This window comes from Prinia subflava, chromosome 1 (assembly GCF_021018805.1).
Source record: "Prinia subflava isolate CZ2003 ecotype Zambia chromosome 1, Cam_Psub_1.2, whole genome shotgun sequence".
In the NCBI taxonomy this organism is placed as follows: domain Eukaryota; kingdom Metazoa; phylum Chordata; class Aves; order Passeriformes; family Cisticolidae; genus Prinia; species Prinia subflava.
Window position 1 is genome coordinate 37,968,408 of NC_086247.1, and position 20,707 is coordinate 37,989,114.

Consider the following 20,707-nt stretch of genomic DNA (forward strand, 5'->3'; position numbering starts at 1 on the left):
AATACCTGTGGCAGCATAAGCCTTCTGCAGACACAAAGCCTGCAGGCTGCTTTTGTAATGCCCTCTTTTTTCACAATGAAACACCTGGATCCGTGTTTGTGCCATCAATACAGTCATATTGTTAAATACTGAAGATGCAAGGAAGAATTTTCCTGCTGTCTATGTAGCACTGCTTAGATAGCAACATGAAGATCCAAAGTTCATTCAAAAACATGTCACCACTTGAATAAATAAAGCTGATGCCCTAATTAGCAAAGGAAGCCTTCATGTTTTGTTCAGAGTTCAAAATAATGAGCTGAGCCTCTCCTCTCCTCTGGCATACAAGCATGTGCTACATGGTTTTGTTAAAGAGATGAATATGAAAGGGGGTAGGTGATGTGCCCAAGGACAGAGTAATTTAGAGGAAAGGTAGCTGAGATCTGAGAGTTTTGAAAAGCAGTCTTCTGCTTTAGTCATAACTAAAGTTCAAAATCTGTGAAGTGGTGCTTAGATCCATAGGAGTAGCTTTAACTTAAGTGAGATTTTACAAATAATAAACAGGGAAAGTTGCCAGGTTTTATTTGTCTTCAGCAGTTTTCCACTTTTAAGTCATATGTGGACAGCTGAGTGGTATTTTCAAACTTAACTCCTCTAAACTAATTTTAAAAGATTAAAATAAAAATAGAGAGACTGCTGAGTAATCTCTGGTCCTAGGTTCCCGGAATCTTTGATTAAAAATATCAAAGCTCGTGAGACTGGAATTTTGACTATATCATTCATATCCCTGAAATAGGTTTATTTATATGTTTGGTTTTTGTTTTTTTTTCAGAATTTCTTCCTTGAAGTCAATGAAGCTTTTTATCTACCTCTCTACATCAGACCTAACAAAGCAGCATACAGAAACATGTATCTGCCACCAAGAAGACTGATTAGGTTCACCAGGACAGAGTCATGAGAGCTGAATGGGACTGTCCTGCATCTGCATCCACAGCAGAAGCACCACAGTGACTGCTGGCAGGAGGGTCAAGCTTCTGCAGTACATGGCTGATAGACTTTCAAGGTTGAGTATTTCTAAACTCTCAAGGGAGAATTTTTTGAGGACAATTCAGAAATAGGCTATCCTCTTTTCTTGTACTGTTGTCAGCTTCACACTAAGGAGCATGACTCTAGAAGTGGGAACCCTTCCAGAAGTGACCCCAATACAAGGAAAACTCTGACACGCTGGAGTGAATCCAGAGGAGGCCATCATGATGGTCAGGAACTGGAAGAGAGGCCTGAAGTAGGGGGCTGAGAATGCCAAACCTGGTTCATCTCAAGGAGAGGAATTCCTTCTGCAGTCTGTGACTGCACAGTGGGTCTTTATGGAGAAGATAAAGCTCAAATCTTTCTGGAGGTATACATGGAGAGCAAAAGACAACAGATACAAGCTGAAATAAGGAAAGTCCTGATTGCATATTATGGTAAAAATAATCACCAGGGGAAGGTTGAAAACACTGAAACAGGAGCCCAAAGAGACTGTGGGATTTCCATACTTGAAAATATTCAAAACAGGATAGCCCTGAAGAGCCCTTTCTAAGTTGTACCACCTTTGCCTCTGCTCATAGGATAGACCAGAAAACCTGCACAGATGCCTTCCAATCTAGTCTGTGATTCAGTTTCAAGAAATCCCCTACACATGGGATAGTCAGGGATGAAAGGGAGTGAGAGTTGACTGCTTCCTGTTACATCTCGTTCTACAGTCAATTGTGGTATTTTAAACTGAGGTTTTGCAGTCTGGTTGTACATGTACAGAAAAAACAAAAGTGGATAACATTTGTATCTGAGTTTCCTGTAGATGTTTTTTAAGGGGAAAAAAAAACCCTACCAAGCAAATCATGAATACCAATTCACTAATCACTTTACTGAAATTAATTTAGATTGTGTTGTTGGGAGCACAACTTTTCAGTGAAGACCAGAAGGAATGGATTGATTTTGCCAAAGCAAAACTAACTGGTTAAACCTTGGACTCTGCAGAGACTCAGATAAATGAAGGAAAAGATACAGTTTTCCTTTTTTATATTTTTTGAACATATAGCATTCAGAATAAGTCTCTGTGGGTTTCAATATGTGACTTTCCATTTTAATGCGTTTCCTCCACCAGATGGTTTAGATAAAAACCTATTAGTTTCATTTGTGCAAATAGTTTCATACAAAAAATGTCTATTTTTAACATTTTTGCCTCAAGGCTTAGATATAACTTTTTTTAGAAGTGGAGACATTTTCACCAGTGTCTAATATTTTAATCATCATCATTCTTACAATTACATAAGATTCATATCAGAAAGTGGTTGATGAATCCTCTAAGAGAATTTTGTCCAAAGAAGTGCATTAAAATTACTTCATAATTTGATTTATGCATATGTTCATACAACATTATGAGTTTGCAATTTTCCATGAGCTTAGTTATGATTATTTCAATCTCTGCAAAAATAGTGTATATGTTCTGTCAAACATAATGATGCAAACCCTTAATCTTCTTTTCTTTTTGTTTTCTTTTCTTGATGTCATTATTTTAGAGAATATATTCAGTGAATGTGAAAACTGGAGGGGTTTCACTGCTGGAAACTCTAATTGCCACTACACACAAAATCCTCTAGAGTGTCTGGGGATAGGAAATTACCCCGAGCATTGAAATTGATATGGCTTTGCTTGACACTTGCTGGGAGGAGGTTAGGAGGGCATACCTGAGCAATTTTAAATGTGTGAGGTCTTCCTATATCATTCAGAGAAATCTTATGGGACTGAATGAAGCAGAACATGGTAAACACCAGAATCTCTTCATGGTCATCATGATTGCTCCAGACCAGACACTCGGTGCTGTTTTCTCTCATTTCAGCAGGACTCTCCAGGGGCTCAGGGGTGTCCAGCACCCAGCCTGTTGGTCCTGCAGAGCAATAGAACCTAACAGTAACACCTGAAGGAGGCACACTCTTAGGAACATGATCATGCTGGCCTCCTTTTGCAGCCTGAGGAGAAGGATCAGTACCTCCATGGGCCATATTATGTAGGAAAAATCCTCTCTCCTTTGCCACATGGACTTCTTAAATACCTAACTCTACACTGGGAAATAATTTTGCTGAGTAGGAGTTGATCAGCTGGTTGAAGAAATGTAGGAGACCCAAGCTCTGACAGCTCCTCTGCAGGAAGTCCAGGCATTTCACACAGGACCAAATTTGCTGTCTTTCCCTTTGCTGCACCTCATCACCTGTAACTCACCAATCCACACACCAGCAATTAGGTGGATGAACTCACATTTAGATTCTGACAGGTATTTATTTAGAAGCTAAATGCCCCAAATGTTAACACAGAGATTTAAAACAAATTAACCTTACATGTGTTCTCCTGGACTGGGGACTTCAGGGACTGTGCCAGAAAAAATGTTGGCAAGTAGCTGTGGGAAGATGAAGGTAAGGGAGTCAAAAGCAATAAAAAAGGGGTAAAAGAAAGGAAATAAAATGCCCATCTGTCTTCAAGATGTGTGTTGGTGTAGTATCACATTCTGTTGGATATTCAGAGAACCTGAGCATATGTAAATAGAAACCACTCAGAAGAACAAACTCTCCATGCAATAAAGGGATTTCCAGTCATGAGGATATTGCTTGAAGGGTTTACACCACAGGGGCAATACATTGACAGGCCGTGACTTCGTATATACATCACTGTATTATTATAGCTCTTTGGATGTTCAGGAGTTGTAATTAGTGAGCATCAGGGTGTGTAAGAGCCCTGCATGGTGCTGCCAAGGCTAATTCATGTCAGTGCCTACAGGCAATGGTAGAAAATAAAACATTTCAGTGAACAGCACCAGGAAAATGTAAGCCAGGTCAAGACAGCCACAGGCCCCTGTGATATGAAACAAAAGCAAATGAAATAACACATGGGTAAGAAATAGCTCCTGATCCAAGACCTATTTTATGGTGTGCCTCCTGAATCAAAATAAAAAGCTAGATAGGAAAATGGTACGTGGGAATGTTGTGGTGTTCATTTCCTCAAAAATTATCCAAACAGATGTAAGCACATCACTTATACTGAGGACTGGATGAGATATGTCCACCCCACAGAGATTTTTACATCAGGAATAGGTAAATTTACCATCTGATGCTCCTCAGTGGACTGTGAGATGTGGATCCATTTGCCAAGGTCAAAAGTTAGTGAACTCCTTTTGTCATTGATGACCCTCATCTTTCCATTTGACAGCAGGTAAAGGCTTCATGTTTTTATTTCCTTTTGGGTCAGTCTCCCCCTTCCTTGGCATCCCTGCTCCACCGTAATGCCTTGGCCCCACTGCCTGTCCTCCCAGACACTGGCCCCAGGAGTGCAGCAGACACTTAGACAATAGGAGATGTCTCTCACTGGTTGGTAAAGAATCTAATAAGTGCATTTTGGGGGATTTCCACACTCAAAATGTGCATCTGCACACCAACGCAGCAGCAGGTGGATGAGTTAAATCTTCATTTATCATTCTTCTCCAGCATTTTTCTGATCTTATCTTCACTCTTCTCTCTGTGCTTTGAAGTCAACCGGGTCATCAGCCTTTGAAGTTGGGTCATTAGCCATTGCCAACTATATCAGTCACATCTAAAAATTAACTATTTTGTGCCATGTTAAACTCAGGTGCACTAAGAACCCTCCCCATGGCTGGTATTTTATGGACTTGTATTCCAATTATACGGAGGATCCCTTTGGGTGAACAGACCTTCCCTTCATGCCTGTGCTCTAAGGGAACTCTCATCACAGCAGCAAATAATCATTACAGTGATTCTGTTGTGATGAATGTTTGTACCAGGGAAAGAGATTCTAAAAGAATAATGTGTATCCAGTTAGATCCAAACTGAATCCATCCAAACCGTAACCTGTGTGCCCTCCAAAGAGCTATGAGTTGAATCACAATGAACCATTCATGAATAAGCTGCATATCCAGAAACAGCAGGTTCGTATCTTTAAACACCAGGCTCATGGTACATTTTTGCAAACAGAAAAACAATGTAACTCATCTTATTGTGAACAATCTGTTGTGATTTGCCTGCATTGATTACATTCCAAATGGTTCCTCTTATCTTGTTTGGGAAAAGCAATTGATCTTGAGGTTTTCATGGCCTTTCCAAAATCAATCAGAAGGTATCCTCTTGAGAGACACATGCAAGTCAAGAAGCCTAAGAAGGTGTTCCTCAAGTAGAACCTCATTCTCTGTCATCAAAATTTAAGGGACTTTTGCCATTGTTTTGAATAAAATTGAATAAAAAAGTAGAAAACCAATACATCCTGCAGAAATATATGAGTGAAACCAAGCACTGAGCGGTGTTGAATGAATGCCTTAATTCCACGGAATGCTATTTTTCAAAAGGGAAACAGATAAAACAGGTAAAGGCAGACAATCAAACACTTAAAATGAATGAAACTGTGTTTCAAGAGAGAGACGAAATTCAAAACAGAATCTTCCTTCCTGTCCTCCTACAAGCCAGAGATTTAATTTGCTTCACACAAAGGAAGAGCTCCCAAAGGAATAAGCATCAATTTGTAATATGACGTATGAATGCCCCACCTGCTTTGGGTCATGCAGAGAACCTTCCTCTTTCCAGAGGACACTGCTGCAGCAGGATCTCCAGGGGCATTTAAAAAATTACAGCCCATGATGATTTCTGTATACGAGCAAGTTTGGCCTGAACAGTGATAAAAAAACTCAGGTAAAAAAAGTCTGTATTACACATCAGCACATCTTTGGGATTTAAAAGGTATAGCAGCACTGCCAAATAACTTATTTCACTAATTCATTCTTGGACCCTGATATCTGTGTTTCTTAAGTGGTTAAGTTTCTCCTTAACCCTCTCACTTGAGGGTTCTTTCTTGGAATCATAGAATCCTTGAATAGTTTGCATTTCAGATGTCATCTAATCCAATTCCCCTGCAATGGGCAGGGACAATTTTTCTAGATCAGGTTGCTCCAGGCCCCATACTGACCTAATCCCTTCTCAGGGCCCCATCAAACATGACCTTGAATGTTTCCAGGAATGGGGTGTCCAACAAATTCCTCATCCATCAAACAGTCCATCCATCAAATCCATGTCTCTCCAAATTAGAGAGAAGGATGTCGTGGGTGACTCTGTCAAAGGCCTTACAGAAGTCCAGGTAGATGACACCTGTAGATCTTCCCTTGTCCACTGCTGTAGTCACTCCATTATAGAAGGCCCCTAGGTTGGTTAGACAGTACATGTCCTTGCTGAAATCCAGAAGTTTCTCTTCACACCAGGCCTAAGTACGTTTTTTAGCCCATTTCCCTACAGAAACCCCATAGTTTTGTCATTGAGGATGAGCAGGACTGCACCAACCCCAGCACTATCCGCACAACAACCATCACCCCTAAGAAGCCTGTTCCCATTCCCACATACATCCTATCTTTCCTGCTGTATATTCCAACAGGCTACAAATCCCCATCTTCATGCAAACTGATCTGTGTGCTGTGACTCTGGAATAGGATCAGAGCACTGGTGTCCCTGGCACTAGGGCTGTGACGTACAGATGGATCCAGACTGCCTGAGGGTAGTGAGAGGGGGCTGGACTGGGTGGGAAGGAGCTGGAGCTCACCAAAGTTAGGTCCAGAGTGGCTCCTTGAGCTGTGTGCCTTCAGCCACAGCACAGGTAAATAGACACATACATCCCTTCCTGTGCCCCACACAGGGACTCACTGGCCCAGCAAATACGCTGGCCAGCACCGTGAGCAAGGCATCAACCTCACAGCAGAGCTGGGCTTTGCACACCACGCAGAAAAGAGACTGCTAAAATTATTCTTGCTCACCCAGCTATGCTTAGGTCCCTGCCTCTTCTGGAGTTGCATGTACATGTGAAGGGAAAGGAGATTTAGTTTCAATTTTGAGTTTGCAAGCTATCTCTCTGAGATAGTAAAAATAATTTTGTAAATTAATGAAGGTTGTGCCAAACATAGCATGCAAACTGAAGGAAAGTCCAGATGGAATAAAATAAAAACAACTAATGGGAGAACAGAATATACAATAACAAGACTAAGTATTTGATATTTTCTTTCTACTAAGTATTATTACCAGTAGCACTATAGTCAGCCATGTGGATTATTGTCCCGAGTCATGCTTCATCTTATAATATGAAAAAGGCCATGTCTGAAAACTCTGATCAACATAAATTATGCAGTTTATAAGTAATTTCAAATTTATGTTTTGTTTCATTTTGTGATTCATGGCTGTAGTGACATCTCAATCCCAAGGCATTGAAGTCTGCTATATACCAACCAGAAATGCATCAATTCTGGAAGCAACAAATGGAGTGAGGTGGGCAGGGTGCACAGCCAGATCTGGAGCTGACTGGGAGGTGAAGAGGTTTGCTACTAAGTGAGATCCCTGTTAGTATCTATAGATGTTTGAATAAAAGCAGGAGAGTTCTTTGGAGATGGAGAAAGTTATCTGCCTGGACAAGTACAGATGGGATGGTCTGAGAAGATGACCACTTGTGAGCAGTGACTGTCACTCACTTTGGGGGTAAACCCAGTGGCACGGTTGTTGCTTGCAGCTGAGTATCATAGGACATGCAATCCTGAGTTATACTCTCCAGATGGTGGGGTTCTTCTCAGCCTCTGTACCCAGATCAGGTGGCATTACCACAGGCCTTTTCTACCTCCAAGCCATGGAGTTTTAGCCCAAAGCCTAAGAGCAGTCTTTTCCAATACTGAATGAGACAGAGAAGCAGCTGCACAGAGTGTCCCACTGTCACAGAGCAACACATTACCATAATAGCAGCCAGATGGCCAGGCTCTGCCTTTATTACTGGAATTACCATTCATATCACAGGAGTGCTGAGATTTCCCAGCCAAAATTGGCACTTGACAGACACATGATGAAATGCATCCTTCACCTACAGAGGTTCCCATCTAAAACATCAGGACAGACAAAAAGGAATAAAGAAGCAGGTGCACAGAGGAGTTAATGGTTGACCAGTGGTTCTAAGCAGAGCAGGGGCAGACCTGGCTGTGCTGCCCTCCTGGCCACACTGACCACCCACACCTGCAGGGACTCACAGCTTCCCAGTCTCCTGGAGACCTGCACAGGCCCCAGTGCAAAAGCTCCCAATCACTTCCTAGGCATGTGCTGGGATTGCTCCTGCAGTGCCATAGTAAATATTAGTGTGGCAATACCAGAGGGCAAAGTGAAGTTTCAACATGTTAAAAGACAGATTGATCCTGGAAACCATCCTATCCAGGCCACCCCTGGATTAAAAATTATGACAAATATATTTTTCCAGCATCTCCTTGCTATGTTACTGATATAAACTGATAGATTTTATCTTTGTCCACTCCCATTAGGGGAAAAATATCTCAAGAGTGGTTAGTAAGAATGCAGAGAAAGATCCACCATCAGATAGTATATGTGCACTGGCTTTGTCTACTGTAAACCCACAAAGAATCACATATCTTTTTGTTTTTAATTTTGCTGAGATCAGAAAAATCAGTTTAACAGAAACAATAAAAATTTACCCACAAAGGTAAAAAAAGCTGTGGGGCAAAAGATAACCATACAGGGATTATCGAGGTAGGTCACATTTTTCTCTCAAGTTGAATAAACACCTCGAACTGATAAAATCTTGCAGCCACACTTCATTTGATATGAGAAAGCATCTGTGGGAGGGAAGCATCCATTCATTATCACTCATGGGTTTAATTGTAGGGTTCTTATCACCCAGTGGTGTTTTCACTTACCACAGGCGCTTCTGTATGTCCAGCTTCAACGAGAGAGAATACTGCAGTGATGGGTGACTTGCTTCAAAATGGAAGATAGTTCCAAATAACCTGGTTTTCTTCTGAGAAAAGGGAAAGGAGCAAAATTTGGGCAGTGGTGTCCCCTACAGGAGTTAAACTGATACCTTGGAGAATAACAGACTCTTTTCAAAGATCATCAGCTCCAATGAATTCACTATTACTCTGCCAAGCAGTCACTGGAGCTAGTGTGATTCCTTTTTCCCCAGAGAGGAAGACTTACCCTTTCTCACTTTAAAATAAATAAGTGAACAAAAACAATTTTTTATATTTTTTGAAAAAGCAGCACTGAGCTCAGAAACAAAAAGGAACTCAGGGTGAGGCAAAAAGCAGTAGAAATACAGAAAAGAAATATGAAAGGGGAACAAATTGATATGAGGGGTGATATTATTAGAGAGATTTTGTCCATGTTTTCTTGTAGTGATGGTCCTCAGTGCTTGTCACCTCTCCCCTCATGCTCTGCTCCCAGACTCAGGTCTGTGCTTCCAGTTCAAGTTTCCATTCAAAGCCTCTAACATCAGAAAATTAAAAAAGGGTCACCAAATTCTTTTCAAATTGCTTTTTCTACTTTCCCATGAAAAAAGAAATAATCATTAGGGGGCCAAAATAGTCCTCTCAGTGTGAGTTTAATTAATTGAAACAAGATAGTCCCCAGGAATCAAGTCATAATGCCCATCAAAAACACTGTAGTAAGTAACCCCATAGCTATAGATGAGGGTTTTTTTTCATTACTGTTTCAACCTCAACTCTTCAGAAATCTTTTTTGTATTTCAGCCATGACTCAGCTGATTTAGGTACTTTAAATCTTCCTTTCTTCCTTCTTGCTTTCCATATTGTTCTGTATTCTCTAACAATATGGACATGAAATTCACGCTGTGAAAGATGAGAGGTAATCTCTGATAGCTACTTGAAAGCTCGAGTTCAAAATAATCTTGTGACACAAAGGGCTGCCTTTCCTTGTTCTGTAGATTTACACTCAATACTGGTCACATGCCAAGGAGTTTACCAAGATGTTTATTTCCCCACATATGGCCATCTCAGCATGCCAGTCTATTGAACTGCACTCAGAAATAGCCATCCACTGCAATTACATGACATATTACATTAAAAAAAAAAAAGCAAACACATTATGATGACATCTGAGGATTTCTTCTCCCTAATGCTCTAAGAAGCTTAAGTTCCCAAAACTGTTTGTTTATCCAAAACCTTGTTATCACAGACACTGAGATTTAGATGATTCAGTATCTTTCTCTCTCTCTCTTCTCTCTCTCTCTTTCTTTTTTTTTTTTTTTGGAAACCCTAGATAATAAAACAGAGAGTTAGAGGGTTTTGAATATTCAGCTCCTTTGGGCTTGCAGCCCCTCTGGTGTCTCTGCTGTGCTCAGAGCCCTGTTGCTCCTGTCTGGTCTCAGAGGTGCTTTTTTTGCAGCCCTGCAGGAAGGCACTGCCTCTGGCTCCCATCTCCCTTCCAGCCACTGCCATAGGCAGGGAGCTGGGCACAGTACACTCAAACTCGTCTCCAGAACATTTTCTCCTCCTTCCTTCCTTCCCAGGATCAGTCCACACCCAAGCTGGCTCTGTTGACTATGTTTTAAGCTGCCCTGACTGAAATTACTGCAAATCCTTTAGAATCTGAACCCAAGGAAGAAACTCTCTAAAATCTACTGAGCATCCACTGTGCTCAACACTTTCTTGTTGAGGTACTGGCTTTCTTTTTCTCTGTCCTCTGAGGAAAGCAGTATTCAGTGTCTTGCATATACTGACACTGGCTCTACCATAGGGCCCATGACTGCAGCTGTGCCCTCTCCCCTCCCAGGCTTTGCTTCTGCCAACCAAAATTCCTTGCTGCTGGAACCAGCAGAGTTAAGTATCCTTTAGGACAGAGCAAACCCTTCATTCAGTTAGTGACCCTGACTCCATTGGTTCTTTTGGGCTCACATTTAATCTAAGTTCCCCAGATTAGGATTTTCAGGTCTTCTGCTCCCAGACTTCACATTTCCTTTGACTGTGAACTAAATCAGCACCACTCAAAGGGCTTTGTCACAATTCATGTGATTCTGTGTCGTTTCAGATTCTTGCTAAACCCAAGCAGTTTTAGTAATATTGCTATGTTTCCACCATTCATATTCAAATATAATTGAATTATGTTTCCTATAGCTGTTGACCCCACAAAAACACTACAGCATACCAAGATACTACTGGAAAAAGAGCACACAGAAGAGTTTGTACGTGTCCTCTGCAGCCAAGGCATTGCTTCTCTAAGAAACGTAATTTTCGCTTCTTTCAGGTTTTTAGTTTTTTCCTATGCAGATTTTGTAGGTTTGCATTTTATTTCCTGGTTTGGGTTGGATTTTTTTCAAGTTAAAAAGAAAAAGTGGAATTATTTGATTTTAGAAAATTATTGATTATTTGGACATGAACTCCTAAGTTAAGGGGCATTTTTATGGTGCCCATACTTTCCTTACCTCATCAAAACACTGCCCTTGAAAAATATAAAACACTTTCTTCCAAGTTTGTGGTTTTTTTATATGTGTGGTTTGACATTTTCAGTCATAAACCCAGAATTTAAACTTAGAATGCATTTTTCAGAGTGCTTTTCCTACCTTCTACTTTTCCTTGAACAGTGACTTGACAATGTGGTCCCTTGCTCACAGGTCTCAGTTCCCAAAGAGAGAGGGCAAAAGTTATGCTTGGGAAACTTTTCCTGTACTTCCCTCAAAAGGACAAATTCCCATTATCACCAACTGATGGTCAGCTAAGTGATGGAGATCATTTAAATCGGGGACTGTGCAGTCTGGAGGGCAATGCCTTCACTCCCTCTGAAAACTTGTCTCCTGGCAGAATAAAGAAGATTTTCACTCCCCATTGCTAACACTTTGGAGGATAAATCCACAGATCTACCACACAAATCTGTTTCTTTACGCTCTTCCAAAATGTAATGCAAGTGAAAAACCAGTTCCCATCCCCGAGAGCTACTTATAAATACTGGAAACACAGGAAAGTTGTTCTCCTACTGACATTTAAAACCACTTTCAGCACTAGGAAAGCACAGCAGGGGAGTAGATATTTACACCACTGTTATACAGTCAAAGTTCCAATGCCCTCTCTCCTTAGATATTAATAATTATATTCCTCTGTATTAAAACAATAGTAAGAACTACCAAATCAAATCATAAAAGTAAACATGGAGCTAATCAGAAAGGAGATTTAGGAGTTACAGTATAATTCCCCCAAAGCCCCTAGCCTAATTAGTGAAGAAGATAAACTGGTTGACAGATTGCACAGCCAGAAAAACATAAAGCAAAGAAGGTTATAATATTTATTATTACTGTATAAGACAGTGATTAGACCCCCAACCTATGTACAGATCTAATCACCATCCTCTGGAAAGGATGATAGCCAGCCCTGCAAGTCTAGTTTGACAAATTAATCCAAGCCTGATCCAAATGAAGAGATTTGTAGTTTTCAATGAAAAATTAACTCCCTGGCTGTGCAGCGGGAACATCACCACATGCACTAATGGCTTTGTTACCAAGAGACAGTGCTGCACCATGTCTGTGCTCAAGGGTCTGTCACATAGCACATGGTTTGGTGCTGCAGCAAGGGTAAAGAATTAATGTAAAAAACTGTGTTTTTGAAGCATTAGTCATCATAGAACATAAAACCTAATCTTAGGAGGTGGACAGTAGTCTAAAAAGTGTGGGCTGACAAAGCAAATCATTATCTATTCCATGGCCTTCTTGAAGGACATCTATATATTCCTGAAAGGTTAGAGTAAGAAAATATCTTATACTGAGTACCCCACCCACAGTGTAGAAAAAAAACCACTCAAACCAGATTTCATTACATATTTGTACTATGATCTGGCAATTTGATAGCAACATGAGAAAGAAGCAACATGAGTAGTAGGTGAGATATCGTGTGGTCATCTACATTTTGTCCATAAAAAAGGTAGAGAGCATGGAGGTTGAAGAAATTAGGAAACCTCAGAATTGCTGGAACAAAAAGCAGAATTGGAGCAAAGAATCTACCCAGATGAAAAACAGTGAGGAAAGGGAAGGCCTGAGTTTTTTTTCCATGTAATGAAGTAGGTTTGTTGGTTTGTGTTCTACAAGAGCTCTAAGGACTTCAGGAGCTCCCATATATTTGAGGAAATGTCATGGCCATTTGTTCCAGTGCTGTGGTCATTCCCTGGCAGAATATTAACAAACGTTGTCAAGATTATAAGCTTTACTTTATTCACCTGAACAGTACAAAAACTACATGCTGATATATCAAGCAAGCACAATTTCTGCTACAGTGCTTTTAATGAGATGTAGAGGAAGACTGAGACTACAAAGCTCAGCAGTTTGCCAAAGTAGGTTCCTACTTTTTATGTGTCTAGACTTCTGAAATGAAAGCCTTCACATGGAGCTAGCAGTAAGCACTCAGTGTGATCACAGGAAAGCTTTGTGTCTCAGAAAACCTTCCACAGCAGTCAGCAGCCTGAGAGAGTTCAGGCAGTTACTGGGATAAGCTGAGGACAGAGGCACGTTTTCCCATCTCCTGCCCCATGGCACATGGTTCTGTGCTGCCAGGAGATACCCACTGACTTCCCTGAGTTTTCTCCAAACAGCTTTCTAAAAGCATTCAGGAGGGACTGTTGGGGGTTAGATTTGTTTTTTTTTCTTCTCACAGAATTTTTTCCCATAAGTTTCCAAGAGGCCTTGATGACTACTTAGTCAGAACAAAAGGGAGTACTTGAGGGACACGGCAGCACAAGGCTACACCTATTGTTTTTGAGTCCCTGGGAGTGACCCTCAAAGGGGAGAGATGATGAGCTTTGGGAAAGGCAAAAAGACAGAGTTGGAGGAGGGGAACTCACTCATGCTCTCAGCGCCGAAGAGGACGGTCAGGCTGCCCCCCGCTACAGGAAGAGTTCGCGGCCCTCACTCTGCCTCTATCTCGTCCTGGGAAATCTACAGTCATCTGCTCCTGTACCCAGGAATCCTGAACTCGCTTTCTCCAGCCTCCCCCCACCGCCACTGCTTCTTTGGAGCTTTGAGGCTCTCCTGTGTGTGTGAGCAGATAAGATAAGGCCTGGCGCCGCGGAAGATCTCGGGATTGTAACGGAAAGACAGGGACCTCCCCCTCACCCCCGGAGATGTGTAACTAACCTTGAGAACAATGTAGCCCCTCTAAACCCAGTAGTTTTCCACTAACTTTTAACCTCCCCTCCCCTCTGACGTAGTGAAGACCCCTTAGACTATATAATCTCATGTAAGACCCTAATAAATCGCCATTTGCCGTCCACCACATTGGTGTCAGCGTGTCAGTGGCCCGAGTGGCTCGGGAGAAGGTCGAGCCGCCGTGCTAGCTCTTTGGAACCAGGTCGCCATTGCCTCATATCGAAGGCAACATTAGTGGTGCCGAAACCCGGGACAAAAACGCTCGGGAATCGGGGTTTTCACCTGGACAGGAGCAGCGGCCGGGGCGGGACAAAAGGACCGACCCACGGCGGGGGAGACGTCCCCGGACCCGCGAGGATCATGGAGGCCATCGCGAAGGTCGTGAGTTTGATTCATAAACAGTGGGGAATTAAGTGTAAGCTCAGAGATCTTCAACTTGCTATGGCAAGATTATTAGAGCTTGGGGTGATAGACCGCCCAATAGATATACTCCATTCGGAGGTATGGGATAAGTGCACGATTGCCCTGGCTAAGGATACGAAAGCCTCGGGCAGTGCGAAAAGTCTCAAAGCGTGGGGAAGAGTCGAGCGGGCTTTGAGCAGGGCGCTGGAGGAACAGGAGACCTGGAGCGCCGCACGCGTGTGTTTGCTAACTGCACCCAAATCGGGAGTGGCTGCCACCACGCAAACGGCATTCGAACGCGATTTGCCCGAGGGCAGGGAGCCGCGGGAGCCAGGCGCGCTTCCCCGCTCCCGGAGCCCAAGCCCAAACCCCCCAGTGCCCTTAGAGAATCCCCCAACCCCCCCGCCGAAACCGTCGGGTCCCCCCCCGCCCGCGGAACCTTCCCAAAAAACCGCGAGTCCCTCGCCCGGCTCTTCGCCGCTGGCCGGCGTTTCGGAGCCCGAGGTGCGGCAACGCGCGCGGTTCTTCTGGGAGGGATTGGCGGGTGAAGCCAGAGACGCTGAAAACGCGGCGCGGGCGGCACCGCCGCCATACGCGTTTGAAAATGGCGCCGGCGGCCGTGAGGAGGGGCGGGGTCCGGATGTCTGTGGCGGGGAGCCGTGAGTATCCGCTGATGCGCATGCGCAGGAGAGAGACGGGGAAGAGGGAGAAGAGCGCACGCTCAGACAGGAGCTGCGGGCTTTGGCTGATGCGTACGCGCGGCAGGAAGGGAGAGGGTGCATGCTCAAAGCGGCGCCGCGGCTCTCCACGGGCGCGTATGCGCGGGAGAGTGGCAGAGAGCACCCGCTCAGCCCAGAACAGCGGGCTTTTGCAAACGCGCGTGCGCGGGAGAACAGCAGAGAGCGCATGCCCGATCAGGAGCGGCGCTCGGCGCTGCTTCCATCTAAGGGAGAGACCTCCCCCTGCGGGAGGCAGGGCAAGCCCAGGGGGCGGGAGCGGCACCACCCCCGGAGGGAGGGGCGGGGCCGGAGCCGCACGGAACGGCACCGCAGCCCGGAAGTGCGCTGGCATTCAGCTTCCGACTCTGAGTCCAGCAGCAGCAGCTCTAGCAGCTCGGGAGAGCTGACGGAAGATGGCTGGGACTCAGAAACGGAAAGGGAAAAGCCGCTGCGGTTTAAAGCGAGAAAGAATAAAGGTTTAGACCATTTCGGAAAGGGTCCACAATGTGAGCCAGCCCAGCTTACTGACTGGGGGAAGATAAAAATAGCCTGTGCTGAATGGGCACCAGCGGCTGCAGTGAAGGTTTTCCCAGTGAGAGTTACGGGGCCAGAAGGTAATCAGCAAAGAACATATACACCGGTTAACCCCAAAGACATACAAACAATCGTAAAAGCAATCTCAGAAAAAGGGTTGAATTCAGCCATGGTCTCCACTCTGGTGGATGGCCTTTTTGGCAACTATGACTTGCTCCCTTTTGATATTAAACAAATAAGCCGCATGATATTTGATGGTGCGGGGATGATTGTCTTCAAACAAGAGTGGAAGGACAACTGTACAAATTTACTGGCTCAGTCCTCTGGAGCAGGGCAGCCACTGCATGATTCCAGTCTATCCAGGCTGATGGGAAAACATGACACCATGATAACCCCACAGCAACAAGCCATGAACATGCGGGCTGAGGAGGTCAGAGCCACCACCCAGGCTGCTCGGGAGGCCTTTCGAGCTGCATCCCGCGTGGTGGCCAGGCCCTCTCCATGGTCCCATCCCAGCCGGGAATGTGGGTGTGCCATCTGACAGCCGTGAGTCTCTGTGTGTACCTTCCCAAATTTAATGATTCTGCAGACTTTTGTGTACAGGTCCTGATCGTTCCCAGGCTTCTGTACCACAGGGAAGAGGACATGTATCTCCACTTTGAGGACCCCAGCCACCGGCTCCTGAAGAGAGAGCTGCTGACAGGCATCACCATCGCCATGCTGCTCGGGTTGGGAGCAACATGGGCGGGCACAGGTATTTCAGCCCTCATCACCCAGAACCAAAGCCTCTCTCAACTGCAGGTCACCGTGGACGAGGACCTGCAACGCATCGAGAAATCCATCTCCTTCCTAGAGAAATCAGTCTCCTCACTTTCAGAAGTTGTCTTGCAGAACAGACGAGGGCTGGACCTAGTGTTCATGCAACAAGGAGGCCTGTGCGCCGCCTTGAAAGAAGAATGCTGTTTTTATGCTGACCATACAGGAGTCGTTAGAGACTCCATGGCAGAACTCCGAGATAGACTGGCCCAGAGAAAGAAAGATAGGGAAGCCCAACAGGGTTGGTTCGAGTCCTGGTTCAACCAATCGCCATGGCTCACCACCCTAATTTCCACCCTGATGGGCCCACTGGCAATGCTGCTTTTAGCCCTTACCTTTGGACCATGCTTGCTGAACAAGCTAGTTTCATTTGTCCAAACACGCCTAGAACGGGCCAACATTCTATTCGTAGAACAGCAACTATTGCTGTGAATGAAACTGTGAACATTGCCAGTCGCGAGATTTGTCTGATCTACCTCGCAAATATTTACTCAAGTTTTTCAAACCCCTCTTTCTTTTATTAAGTTACTACTTTGTACCTCATTTTAATGCCCATATTTTAACTACCTCATTTATTTGAGTGAGAGGAGGGGGGGAGATGTGTGTGAGCAGATAAGATAAGGCCTGGCGCCGCGGAAGATCTCGGGATTGTAACGGAAAGACAGGGACCTCCCCCTCACCCCCGGAGATGTGTAACTAACCTTGAGAACAATGTAGCCCCTCTAAACCCAGTAGTTTTCCACTAACTTTTAACCTCCCCTCCCCTCTGACGTAGTGAAGACCCCTTAGACTATATAATCTCATGTAAGACCCTAATAAATCGCCATTTGCCGTCCACCACATTGGTGTCAGCGTGTCAGTGGCCCGAGTGGCTCGGGAGAAGGTCGAGCCGCCGTGCTAGCTCTTTGGAACCAGGTCGCCATTGCCTCATATCGAAGGCAACACTCCTGCTACTCTGTAGCCCTGCACTGCCCAGCCCTGCCGGGACACCCCTGCTGCTCCAGCTGCCAGCGCAGAGCTCCTCATCTCATCCACCGGTCCGGGACTTTCCTCCCTTCCAGCTCGGCCTCTCGGAGCCCTGCAGGGGCGCCGAGATCAAACTGCCCCGGGTTTTCTGTGAAAGCCCTCAAGGTTCTTGGTTCTGTTTATTATTAATGCTGTAGTTGTTGTTGGTTTGTCGTTTTGTCATATATACTAGTAAAGAACTGTTATTCCTATCCTCATACCTCTGTCTGAAAGTTCCTTTAATTTTTTTTTTTTAATTAGAATAATTTGGAGGGAGGGGATTTGAATTCTCCATCTCTAGGGAGGTCCTGCCCCTTCCTAGCAGATATCTGTCTTTCAAACCAAGACAGATTTTTGGTGCCCAACGTGCAGCTTGAGGGCATTGAGAGGAAAAGGAATAACAGTTCTTAAGTGACCTTGTGCACTGGGTATAGAAACCTCCCTAAATAGCATCATGTGGTCTAGCTTACCTTGGTTTGGGTGGCATGTGGTTGTGGCTGTGTTTCTCCCATTTGCAGGCCCTTATTTAAACATGGGCCCTATAACTAAGGCTACTGTGGCTGTTATCCAGTTTCCACTATGGGTTAATAAAGTGAAGAATTCATAGATTTTTAACTTCCTCTGGAAGGCAGGCACATGGATACATGGCTATCACACTCTAAGTGTTTGTTTGTGGGGTTACTTTAACAATGGTACCTATTGTGAGGAAATGACACCAGGGGAAAGTTTTTCCCAACCCTTCACTCAGCTGTTTGGGTCTATTCCACCAGTTTTTGAAGGGTTTAAATCTTCTCTAAATGCGAATGATATCATACAGTGGCTGGTGCTGCTGGTATGCCTGTTCTGTTTAGCATTCAGAGACAAGGGGAGATTGGCCTGGATAACCACCCTGATACCTACCCCAGAGAATAAGGGGTATTCTCTTGCCCTAGAGACTGAGGGTGCTGCCATGGAGCCTGACACTGCCCCACAGACTAAGGATGCTGCCCCACCACCTGACCCTGCCCCGCAGCCCACCTCAGAAATGAACCACCCAGACTGGGTGAGAGTTGTAGTGAAGGAGATGGGCAAGATGCTGAAGGAGCACCTTTCCCCAGTGGTGGCCTCACTAGCCCCAGCTGCTGGCAAACCCTCCCCCTGCCCTGAAGAGGAAGAGTCTGAAGGTGCAGCAGTGGAACCCACAGACGTTACAACTGTCCAGGTTCCAGCTGAACCACAGGGGCAGTCACAGCCAGCAGCAGTTGCCCCTGTGGAAAGAAAGAAATATAAGGTGAAATCAGAGCACCCAAGTGATAAGGATAAAAAAGGAGGGCCCTCACAACCCACAGGGGAGCCAGAGGTTGAAACCATCACTGAGTCCCTGTCATATGAAAATCTCTGTAGTCTGCAAAAAGATGTTGCACGACTGGGACGTGAGCATTATACAACCTGGTTACTTAGGGTCTGGGACCTTATGGGTAGAGGTGTGCAACTGGATGGGGGTGAGGCAAGGAATATGGGACCCTTGACCCAAGACTCAGGTGTGAATCAGGTATTTGTAAGGGAGCAAGGACCCCTTCACCTTTGGGAGCGGCTTTTAATGAGTGTAAGGGAGAGGTTTGTCCACAGAGACAGAATGCAGGAGCACCACCTTAGCATGCGCTGGAAGACTGTTGAGGAAGGGATCCAACAGATGAGAGAAGTGGCAATACTGGAGGTAGTTTCTGGGAGGAATGGACAGCATAACAATGACCCAGACAAAGTCAGGTGCACAGGGCAAATGTTGTGGAATCTAGCAACTAAAGGGCCATCTGAATACAAAACATTCATGTCAATGATTAATGCTGATACCAGCCGAGTGACTGTAGGTTCTGTAGCCAGCAAGCTTAGAAATGTTGACAGTATGATCAGTGGCCCAATGCGGACTCAGGTCTCTGCCGTGGTTAAAGAACTCCAAGAGGAGATAAGGGAGGTGAGGGAGGAGATGAGGAGGAACAGTCCCCATGTGGCACCAGTGCGAGTCACAGGCCCCAGAGTAAGAACCCAAGGTCCCTCAGAGAGGGTACACCCCACAAGCTGACCTGTGGTCCTTCCTGCGTGACCATGGGGAAGACATGGGAATGTGGGATGGGAAACCCAATTCTGCCCTAGCAGCACGGGTGCGTGAGCCCAAAACAGAAACATTAACTGAGGGGGTTCCACTAGAATGAAGGTAGCCTCAGCCTACCATGACCAGGCTATCAGGTATTACAGACTTGAGGATGCTCTGTCAGACCCCTTTGAAGGAACCTCTACTATGTATGCACAGGAAGAGTGTAGTAACCAGTGCTAGAGAGAGACCTAACCCTAACCCTAACCCTAACCCTAACCCTAACCCTAACCCTAACCCTAACCCTAACCCTAACCCTAACTTACCCTAACCCTAACCCTAACCCTAACCCTAACCCTAACCCTAACCCTAACCCTAACCCTAACCCTAACCCTAACCCTAACTAACCCTAACTAACCCTAACCCTAACCCTAACCCTAACCCTAACCCTAACCCCTAACCCCTAACCCCTAACCCCTAACCCCTAACCCTAACCTTAACCCATGGCTTGCTTTCTGGAGATGATCAAAACAGAAGTCATGTTAGTTGTTTGTGTTGCAAACCACCAGAGAGGCTGCTGCAGACACTTTCTTGCCTTATCTATTACTTGCTTACACTCTGCACCTGTTAGTGTTTCCCACTGTCTGTAGAGCAGGACCAAAGCTAGTATTTTCTTATTTGGTAGAGTTCCATGTAAGATCTTTATAGATCAGGAGACTTTGCTTTTCAGAGTGAACAGTGAATTCTGCTTTTGGTTTCTATGTGTTGTTTTCTGCAGTTGATCAAAACACAATTCTTGTCTGTTCTTTATGTTCCCTGGAAGCAGAGAGGCTACTGCAGACACTTTCCTGCATTTTGCAGTACAACTTCACACTTTGCACACATATGTGTTTTCCTTGTCACCAGACCAAGAATGAAGGTGGTTACTTCTTAATTGGTTGATTTCCATGAAAGAGCAATGTAACAAAAAACTTTGCTTTGACCCTCTACCGGTTGATGTTTATCATGTCTATAGAGAAAGACCAATTCTGTTACTGCTTAATTTACAAAGTTTAAAAGAAAGAGCAAAGTAACATAAAGTTTTGATTTTCAGAGTGAACAGTGATCTCTGCTTTTGGTTTCTATGGCTTGCTTTCTGGAGTTGATCAAAACACAATTCTTGTCTGTTCTTTATGTTCCCTGGAAGCAGAGAAGCTGCTGC